Here is an 11385-nt window from a genome sequence, read left to right as displayed (position 1 = left end):
ATGCATTACAAAGTACTCCAATGAGCCTCTAGCTTTAAGCTTACACAAAGCTCAACTTGTGTGTTATTTATCCGCATAGTTAAGAGAAGGGGGCAATTTTTTTGACTCATAAAAACAAAACAAAAAAACAAGAAAAAAAAGTATAAATGAATGTAGAGGAAACACTGAAGTTCAACACGTACTTATAAAGATTCAGCTCAAGAGTATATAGTTGATACAGGTATTTATGTTCTCATGTCTGTACAGATTCCTAGACTGCTTAAAATAGTGGGGGGTGGGTTGGGAGGTAGGGGGGGGGGGGGGGCAACAAGACACAAATGTTCCACTGGTAGTTTATATGCACAGCAATGTGAGATGCTGGGCTGGAGGAAGTCAAGGTAGAAAACTGGAAAGCCTGCACGCTTGGAGAACAGATTCATACACCTCGGACTACAGTAGGGAGGAGGGGGGGTGATTTGTAATTGGTTTTGAGAAGAGGGGGAAGAGAGTGCCGTCTTAAGATTTGAAGATGGTACTTTTTTGGTTTAAACGTCTTTTCTTTCTTTCACATCTTGGATACTTCGGCAGCCGGTAGAGGTGTATGAAAATGGAGCTCCGAGAGAGAGAGAGAGAAAAAAAAACAAAAACAACAAAAAAAGTGTGCGTCAGGTTTTCTCTAGTTTCTTACGGTGACGGGGCACAATCACACGAAACCAGCCAAACGCAAAGCCCTCTAAAAGTTACACAGGGCCGGGCTCAATCCATCAAAAAAGTTACACACAATACTGGAATCCAGGAGTCTGAAGAACATTCATTCTCGGTCGTTTTTGTCCGTAGACTGAATAGAAAGAAGCACATTACAGTTTTTATATCGATTCTTTTTGAATTCATTAAAGTATTTCCTGAATTACAACTGAACACCCCCAACCCCCCTAAACCCCCACCCACCTTCCCCCTCCCCCAAAAAACCAGCAACAACAACCATAAAATCGTGCCAACTCTTTTCATCTTTTCTTTTTTTTTGTATAACTTTATTCCGAGTTGCACCTGAGCTGTGATCCCCAAAAACCCAGAGGCCTGTAAATTATAAAATAAATACAACATATATCAATATGCAAAGTCACGGATTTTTAAAAAAAGAAAAAAAACAAAACAATTAAAATGCTACAAGTTATTTTTGTGTGTGTGTGTGTTTATACTGAAAGTCACTCCTGCAGCTGATCCTACAGAAGTGTAGGGTAGTTTGCGGCACTGGTTGCATATAACTCGCTAAGAACTTAGAAAAGCATAGTACTGAATCCCTGAATGGTATATTTTGTTGGTTTTGGGACGGTTTCTCAGCAGGAGGTGTAAAGTCAATTTTCGAAGTGCAGAGGTGGTGTTAAATCTTTAGATAAGGGTCAGAGGAAGGGGGTAAAGAAAGGTATATTTGACCCTAAAAGTGGTTTTAATGAGATACAGACATGTGAAGTAAACAGAGATACGAGATGAGTTATACTGTATGCAGACGATGGTGTTTTTTACCTCTTATACCTGTTTTTTTTTTTTTTTGCATTTATCCTGTTTGTGTGAAAGTAGATCAGCATTTACCTACATAAAGCTTTACAGTACTGGGACTAAACCTCCCTAAAACCAAATTTGGCAACATATAGAGGCTTTTTTATTTTAATTTAAATCCACTTGGCAGCTTAAAAAAAAAAATACTGGTGAGCTACTTTTTATTTTTTTAATTTAAAGACACAAAAAGAAGGATAACACTGCCCCCCTTTTTTCTGTTTTGTGTGTTTTCAGGTGTTAAAGATCTTCAGCTGTCTTGTACAGTAAATAAAATATAGTAAAAATTAAACTTTTCATGCATCAACAGTACAAATGATACGCCTTATTTATTTCTGCTTCTTTTCAGTCATCTCAAAACTTATTATAGGGGGAGAAATGGGAAGTCCCCCCCCCCCCCTTTCCCTCCACTTGCAATTTAATATCACAAAACTCCCTTTTCTACTGGAGGAATCCGTGTTTTTCATGATTTTGGTTTATTTGCCAACGCTTTCTACCCCTAAGAAGAAATCCCTGCGAGTGAGGTAGTAATTATTGAAGGGAGCTGCTGGGAGTTTTGCACGTACTGAATCGTCCCTGACTGTTCAAGCTTAACGAGGACCTTTTGTTTTTGTTTTTTTAAAAGACAATAGCTGTTTTTTTTAATAGCAGTTTAATTGAAAAAAAGCAGCAGAAGCAGCAGCAGCAAAAAAAGGAAGCGATATCAATGCAAATATTGAACTCTTGTATGCTACATTAAGTAAATAACAAGATGATGGCTTCAACTTCCTTCAGGTTTGCTGTGTGGTTGCAATAGTCTTATTACCATGCCGCACTTTCTCTTGATGCTTTCTCCTCTAATCGTAACGAGTTAAGAGGTGTATTTGTTTTTAAAGTTGTGGTGTGGTGGTTTGTTGGTTTTTTTGGTGGTGAAACTGAATAAATAGAGCATGCAATCACAAGACTACTTGAGATGAAAAATGTTAAATGAGTGTTATGATCTTCACGCTGGAATAAATATGTAACTCCATGATCACCAGGCAATGTTATTCTTTAGTGTTTTACTTGGCTTTTTCACTTCACTTAAAATGTAAAGCTCTGTTTAAAAACTAAAAACATTATTAATATCTATTGCCTGAACGAGATTATTTTAAATATTCCCAACCTCTTCTTTAATAAAAAAAAAAGAAAAAAGCTTGATTTTACACCATTGTCCTGTGAAACCGTCCCAAAGCTTGAGGACAGACTGCAGGTTTTTGCCGGCACCAGTGTTTTAATGTCCCTCAGAGGAAAAAAAATAAAGACTCAAAAAAACGCCACTGTTGCACCTTCGCAACGATGACAGATACATCCGTTTTGCCTGACATCTACCAGAGTAACTATAATGGATACGTAGAAATGGCACCAGGATGAGAGAAAGAGAGAGAGAGTAAGAAAGAAAGAAAGGTTCCTCATCTACACTTGTTTGAATAGAGATAAGAAAGAGAGAGTTGAGTTAGTGTCAGGAGGTTTTAACACCTTTAATTTAAGCCCTGTTGTAAGAAAACTACTATAAAGTGGCACATGAATGTCTTCTATTTAAATTCAGATCGGGGTTGTGTCTATCGCTCTCCGAGGAGAGATACAAGACAAATAAATTAGGATTAGTGTTGAGATTAAATTTAGGGTAGTACTTAAAAAAGAAGCAGAAAGTGATGGCTAATCCTTCACAAGTGGAGACGAGGAAAGACAGAGAGAGAGAGAGAGAGAGAGAGAAAGAGAGAGAGGAAGCGTAAGAATCAGCAAAGAGAGGAGGTACTCCAGTCCGAGACAGGTGACGATGAGGAGGAAGAGGAAGAAGAAGAAGAGGAGGATGTGAGGAGGTGGTGAGTAGCAAAGATTCCTGAGGCGTATCAAAAGAGAGCAGAAACTCTTGATAGTAATCCAAATAAAACAAAAACTAAAAATAGATGTGTGCAATCAAATCAAAAGCAAGCTGGCTCAGCTAAATACAGGTACGATTGCAAAGTTAGGGCTGGGTACCTTTGATTTATTTCTTTTTTTTTGAAACCTCCTCAAAAAAACCCAACAAAAAAACAATTGTAGTTGTTGTTGTTGTCACACATAATTTAAAATAATAGGAAAAAAAACAAAATAAAATACTTGTTTTAAATACCTTTTGATATAAAAGGTATCAACTGGTCGGTACCCAGCACTAATCCAGAGATATATAAATACTTATATATTTTAATATCCAGATCTCACGGCCAAAAAATTAGGCTTGTCAGCGATATATTATTAACTCCGTTGACATTTGACACGGCAAACCAAAAAAAAAAAAAAAAAAATCACTTTAAACGACATATATAACTTCATCAAGAGGGGGAGGGGGGGTTATACTTTTGTTTTTATATCTCATTATCAGCAGAAAACAAAAAAAAGGGAGAAAAAGGAGGAGGAGTTCAGTCAAAAAGAGATTGAGGAAGGAAAAGAAAAAGAGAGGAAGATGTAATATTACTGTGTGTGTTTTATTTTTATGGCCGTGTCTGTAGACTACATTACCCATGATTCTCAGGGTGGTGGTGGTTAAACAGTAGAGATTTGATTGTAATGGAGGGAGAGAGAGAGAGAGAGAGAGAGAGAGAAAGAGTGTAAGCTATGACTGTGAAAAAGGGAGAGAGGGATTTAATTTAAACTGTGTCCATCTGAACTGAGGTATACCTGGTTGAAGGAGGTTTATGGTTTTTTTTTTTTCTTTTTCTTTCTTTAAATCATTTAATATCGTCGTAATGCTTGAAAATGGACCCCACCCCCCCTTCCCCTCCCTTCCCTATCCCCTCACCCCTTTTATTTTTTAACTTTTTCTTTTTAAAATAAGCTTGATTACCAAGTTGTCTGGGTCCATAATAATACACTATGTACAGCAGCATTACACTATAAACATTCAGAAGCCGTTGCTTATTGGCAGAACAGATAGTCGTTTCTTTAAAATTAAAAGAAAAACAAAAACGCACACGAGAGAAAAAACAGCAAATGTATCTTGAGAGAGAGAGAGAGAGAGAGAGAGAGCGAGAGAGAGAGAGAGAGAGAGAGAGAAAGAGAAAGAGAGAGAGAGCCGGGTGCTCGTCTTTTTTTTTCTTTTTCTTTTTACACTAAAATGCAACTTTTGAGAGTTCGGTGAAATTTTCCTCTGCAAGATTTCCTCTCTCCGTAGAAAACCGAGCAGAATAGAGAACAGGTCGTCCTCCTTTATATATATATATACTGTATATATATATATATGTGTGTGTGTGTGTGTGTGTGTGTGTGTGTGTGTGTATAAAAACAATACATGATAAAAGTGTTTGTTTGAGTGTCGTCGTCCCAGCATTTCGTCGTCGTCGCCGTCGTAAAATATCCTGAATCGTTTTGTTGGGTTTTTTTTTGCTCGGGATGAGAAAAAGTTTTGCAGTTTTTTTGTTTTTGTTTGTTTGTTTTTTCTCAATCATCAACCGTTTGTTTTTAAAACGTTAAAAATCCTCAGGCACACAAAATGAGGTGGAGATCAACTGATGTGGTGAGGTGGTGGTGGGGGGGGGCGCAGCAGGGGGTTGTTTCCTGAACGCGAGTAGCGGCCCGCACTTAAAAGAAAAAATCAAAAAAAAAAAAAAAGGAAGAAAAAATCAAGACAAAAAAACCCCGGAAAACGTAAATAAGAAGAAAAGCCCACTATGCCGACCAACCAGGGTCGGCCGTTCGTCCCCCTCGTGTTGATCCGATTGCGGTTCCACAAGCTCATCCGGTGTCGGTTGATCGGCCGATGGATCATAAGCTGGACTCCTTCGGCGGGAGGTCCACGTTGGTCACCATGGTGACGACGGTGACGATCTCCTCGGGGCCGATGATGGGAGCCTGGCGCTGCATTTGGCCGATGCGCTCCTCGACGCAGCCGGCGGACAGGCGAGCCTCGGCCTCGTGGTCCCAGCAGTCCTCGATGGTTTCACACAGCATGGCCAAACCCTGAGGAGGAGCAGGAAGTACAACGTTACTGTCAGTCACAAGCTTTAGGGACGAGTTCAGAGGCTGTTTTTGTTTAATTTGGGCTTCGAATGATACTCTATGTTCCAGAAAATTCCAGAAAAAGTATCTTAACACTTTGAATAAATACACAAAGTACAAATAATATGAGCACATTTTGATTTCTACAACCAGGAGCCAACTCCGCAGATCAAGACTCAGCAGGACATTAATGTACATATTTCATAAAAGCTTTAGAGACGAGTTCAGAGGCTCTTATTGTTTAATACGTGCTTATTTATGTTCTAGAAATGCTTTTAAAGAGTATAACATTTTTTTTAAGTATCTTAACACTTTCAATAAATACATTAAATACAAATAAGATAATCATCTCTGAAAAAAGGTCAAAATTGACCAGCTTTAGAGACGAGTTCAGAGTCTCTTTTTGTTTAATTTGAGCTTTTAAAGATACACTATGTTCTAGAAATGCTCCTAAAGAGTAGAAAATAATCTTAACACTTTGAATAAATGCATTAACCCTCCAGTTGTCTTCCCAGGTCAAAATCTACCAGGTTTGGTTTAACTGTTTATAAAGCATAAAGGTTTAAATTATCATCCAATTCTGTGTTTAGATCTTTTAAGACGACGTCATTCCAACTTATTACCACAAGTTTTACACTTATCTTTGGAAATGATGGTCAATATATCTCATTTAAATGAACCTATACCTAATTTTTGAGTGAACACCTGCTGTACTCCTGTGTCAAAATGAACCTGAGGACAACAAACAAACACATAGATCGACTCCGCAGATCAACACTCAGCAGTTTACCTACACATGGAAGATAAGCGACGCTCTTTTAAGGACAGATTTTTTAGAAATGATGGTCAATACACCTCATTTAAATGAACCTATACCTCATTTTTGAGTTAAAATTAAACAGAAATTATGACTTATTTTAACTAAATTTAAGATGGAAGAGGAAAATGAGTTAATATGTCAAAGTTTAGTTGTTATACTGTTTCGAAACCATTTCAAAATCACACCATCGGACAGTTTTTGTAGATAATTAGACTGCAGGTGCCTTGAGATGACTTTTGTTATGATTTGACGCTATATAAATAAGGTTGCATGATTGCTACTTTGACTTAAACCCATTGTCTCTTTGCTCACCATGTGTTTCTGCCAGCAGTCCCTCAGGCAGGGCCGCAGTTTCTTATGCACGACGACTTCCTGCATGTCCTCCAGAGACGGATGCTGCCCCACCTCCTCCTCAAACGGGAGCATGTACTCATCGACGGGGCCTGTTAACACACAGCGCAGCATGTTAATTAAGCTGTTGGAGTAATATAATAATAACCATAATAATAATACTATTAAATGAAGTGATTGCGGTCTGACCGTCGGCAGCGGTGCATCTCGCTGCGAGCTCCCAGAGGACGAGTCCGAAGGCGTACATGTCGATACGCAGGAAGGAGTCTCGCTGGAAGTTAATGGCGCCCTCCAGGACTTCGGGAGCCATGTAGCGCCGCGTTCCCACCTTAAAAAAAAAAAAGGCAATGCATAAAGTTAATAGAGGTTAAAGTTCAGCGTCAGACATGAAGAGGAAAATCAAACATCAGCTGGAGAGAGAGGAGAGGAAGAGAGGAAGGGAGAAAGGGAGAAAAATGATGACACAGCGAGAAAAAGACGGGCTGAGACGGCGAAAAGTGATGCTTGACATCGAGGCCTTGTTATTGCTTAGTTGGCAGATACAGCAAACTGAAACATGATATCAGCATGTTTATAACCATTAACATATTCAAGTGAAAGCAAAGTTGACTCTCTTGAAGTAAAACTAGATGAAAGAAACATTGATTTTTTTAGTCATTTTAGCCTTATTTTCATGATATTTTCAATTAAAAAGTCTTTCCAGGCCTGTTTAAAAACCTCTAAAGTTTCCTAAAAGTGGGCCACACTGCCACCTACAGGCACTGTCAGGTATCTTCACAGTTTGATATTAATAACAGTGACTCTAACACTACCTAAAACTCCAAAACTGTCCCCATTACAACCATATTTTGTCAGTCCAGAAACAAAGGTCAGTACTGTACCTGTCCGTGTGTGTCTCCTGCTGATTTTCCCGCCTCAAACTTCAAAGCAAGGCCAAAGTCAGCTATACAAGCTGTCAGGTTAGTCTTCAACAGCACATTCTTACTCTTAATGTCCCTAAAAAACACAAAAAGAAAGACAGGAAACACCTTTAATGTTGATTCATGAGTGTAGGATGATGTTAACTATGATAATACATTAGAATATTGGAGCGTACCGGTGAGCGACTGAGGGTTTGTGTCCGTCTTTGTGTCCTGGTATATCCTCGTGCAGGTAGGCCAGGCCGCGGGCCGCCGTCATGGTGATGTGGCAAAGCTCGTTCCACGACACCACGTTGGCCTTCAGGTAGTCTGTCAGCGAGCCCTGAAGAGGAGAAGAAAGAGAGGAGGAAGAAAGTGTTGAGTGTGCAGATATTTAAACATCATTCTTGTCGACTTTAAACCAAAAAAGCTGAGTAAAAATGTCAAAATTTCTACTTTAATTGCTTTATTTGATTTGAAACTTACTAATTTTCTCCTTGATTCTCATCATATGTTTTTATTTTTGTCTAATTCTCCATCTTTAACTTAATTTTACACAATTATTAAACATATTTAATACGTTTTTTTCCTACTCGACACATCCAGCGATGTGGGCGATAATGAAATGAAATGATTCAACAGGAAGAAGAATAAATAAATAACACTTATAATAGTATTTAGCTGATGGGCTGATTTACAATGAGACTCTTCTCTTTTGGAGCGAGCGTTTCCACGGTAACGGCAATATCCATAATGGGTAGGAAGTCAGTAAAGCTTGAAGTTTGCTTCATTGTGAAAAAATATATATATAACTGAAACTTTAAGGATGGAAAAAACCCAGAAAATGTAACTTTTAGAGGTTGACATTTCACTTCAGGGTGATAAATAATATTTACTACCACTCGGATGTCTTCTTATAGCAATAATAATAATAATTTTATGTGTGCGGTACTTTGTCAAAGTGCTTTCCGTAGCACAGCGATGTCCTTTTGGTCACCTCTGTCACCGAGCCAACTCCACTGCACACGTTTCCTGCTCTTGGTGTTTTAACTCAGCCGTGATAAATGCTGTTCATTCATCTACTTGTTGTTGTTGTTGTTGTTGTTGTGCTGTTTAATCTAAATCTATCAGGGAGGGCTCTTAATCAGTCAAAATCTGCTCTAATTTACAGTTTATTACACATTTTCTGCTACCTAAACATATAAAAAAGCACATATATGTAGATAAAGATGCCATTTAAAGCCTTTTCTGTTAAATATAATCATTTAAATGTTGCATTAAAGATAATATAAACATATAATAGTAGATTTGGCTCCATGAACAACTAAAATAAGACAAGATTTCAAGCCTTGCATCTGCTTTCTGCTCCTTATCCTTTACGCAACATCTCTGTTCTTACATAATGTATGTCAATATGAAACAAGGTCATGTCTGCTAAGGGCCAAAGACAGGTGTAGTTTCACTGAGTCACCACTAGAGGGCAGAACGCTCCTACAGAAGTATTAATAAATATATATATATATACTCTCTGATAAGGCCAGTTGTCCTGTGTTTGGATATGAGTGTACCTGTGTCTTTAATGATGTGACCAATCAGGCAAAACACACACTGACAGCTATTAATAATCTATGAATTGTCCAAGGTGTGAGTGAGGGGAGTATTTCAGGTGAACGTAGCTTTTCGGGGGGCATGCACGCTACTTCTGCTGCTGCTAGGATGCATCAAACACTACATAAAAGGCATAAATCAGCTGTCAGGAGACTCTGAAGCTCTTTCTGGGTCAAAGTTAAGTTGTGAATCCTCTAAAGACGCCTGCTTACAAAATAATTACAGCATATATTCGTCAAGGTTTTGCTGCTTTCTATAAAAAAACACATTTCTTCCACTTTGGTGCAGATATACACAAACCAAGAGTAGCACTTGTGGACCTGCTGCAGGGTTAAATATGTTTTTTTGACACCTTGAGGAGGAAAAAAGCTGTTTGTGGGTCAAAGTTTAAGTTGTGCCGTTCATATCTATATCTAGATATGAACATGCAAGATATTAATACTGCATAAAGCAACAACATGGGGCGATATCAAGAGTTTATGATGAAGAGTTTAGTGTTTAGTGACTGTTTGCAAAGTAGAAGCTGCAGAAAAATGTTTTATTTTTAATTTAATTGCAGCTTAAGACAGTTTATTGGTCTGTTTAGTAACTGCACTGTAATGTCCATTTGGTATTATTATGTTGTTTTGTTTAAGAAAGCTTCATTTTCACTGTTGCTGCACATATATCGTATTGATATTAAGATATTTGGCTTTAATATCAAGATGCAATAACTTGTCCATATCACTGTGAATCCTCTTAAGACGCTGCTTTCCACATTTCTTCCACTTGGTGAGGATATATATACAAAATCAAGAGGAGTACTTGTGGAGCTGCTGCAGGGTTAAGTGGCTTACAGAGAGTTGTATTGTTTGGTTTAAGCCTCTTCATCACAACCTTTAATTTTTTAGCCTTTATTCATGCAAAGGGGGGGGGGGGGGGGGGGTTCTTTAGCACACACACACACACTTGATTCAAAGTCTTGGCCAGGCTGAGGGAGTAAAAAAAAAAAAATTCCAGCAAGTGAAGCGTAGGAGAGTTGCTCTCCACTTCGTCGGTAATGACCCTCAAAACACAGAGGCACTTAAAAGCCCCCTCCCCCCCCACTAAATGCTACATAGAGTCTGGTTGGGAAGGGTGAGTGAAGCATGACGAAGGCCTGATAAAGCTTTAAAAAAGTGTTAAATATATTGTAATTACAAAAGGAGCTCTTAAGGCGCCAAACACAATCTATATAATGTGTTTTCTCCACAGTTCCAACATCTGTATTAGCTGCTCCTTTCTTTCCTGCCTGCAGGCTGGAAACGCTACACTACAACCACTAAATCCTACAAAACAAATCGGCGTGTTTACATGGACGTAAACAACCTGGTTAGTGGGTGAAATCGGCCGAGAAATCAGAGAATGTGTTTACACGCGGTGCAGTAACACGCTAACTGTGAAACACGTGTTTATGTGCAGCTGGTCAGTAATCTGATTTCTACTCTACTCCGCAGTCCGCATGAACAGGAGTTATTTTTATCTTTTTTTTTGGGAGTCGTTGGATGTAGGATTCTTCTTCCTTCTGGTGTAATTCTACAAATAACCCACTGTAGAGTTGTTACAACACGTGTTCTTCACTCTGATTTTGTTATTTTGGATATAAGGATGAACTCTTCCCTCTGTATTGTTATGTTCAGGGTTAATTTAACGTTAGAAACGAGGTGCAAAATCACAATCAGGACCTTTATTTTGCCACCTTTCAGTCAGTGGATTAGCTTTACTTGCATCTATTTATTAAAAGAGATTAGAGCCTAATTATTATCACCCAATACTGGTTGGTATCAGTGCATATGTTGTCCGATTTGCACCAATTTACATATATTTTTAAAGTTATATAGGCAGCTTTTTATGTATATCTGATCCTTTCCTTAATTATTTAATATACATGTCAATATATCATCTTCCCCAAAAAAAACTGTATCAGTTGGGCCCTAAAAGACACACACACACACACAGTTGGCTGACAGTATCTTAATATATTCTCCTGCTGTATGTTAGAGCAGTGCTGAGTCTGAGTGTGTGAGATGTTTCTAAATGCAACCAGACGGAGCAGAGAGACGAGTAACACCTGAGAGTCACACGGCAGTCTGCTCTGATCTGGAGACGTTTAAAAGCTTTAACTTTTAGTAGCAGCAACAGTGAGCGCTCTGTCCATCT

At 38.5% G+C, this 11385-nt stretch overlaps 1 pseudogene; it reads right to left on the bottom strand.

The window, feature by feature from the left end:
- Nucleotides 1-4509: 4509 nt before the first annotated feature.
- Nucleotides 4510-11385, bottom strand: part of LOC133976659 (activin receptor type-2A-like) — a 56063-nt pseudogene continuing 49187 nt past the window's right edge.

This window comes from Scomber scombrus, chromosome 24 (genome assembly GCF_963691925.1).
Source record: "Scomber scombrus chromosome 24, fScoSco1.1, whole genome shotgun sequence".
In the NCBI taxonomy this organism is placed as follows: domain Eukaryota; kingdom Metazoa; phylum Chordata; class Actinopteri; order Scombriformes; family Scombridae; genus Scomber; species Scomber scombrus.
The sequence above is the reverse complement of the archived record's forward strand: the minus strand, read 5'-3'. Positions and strand labels throughout refer to the sequence as shown.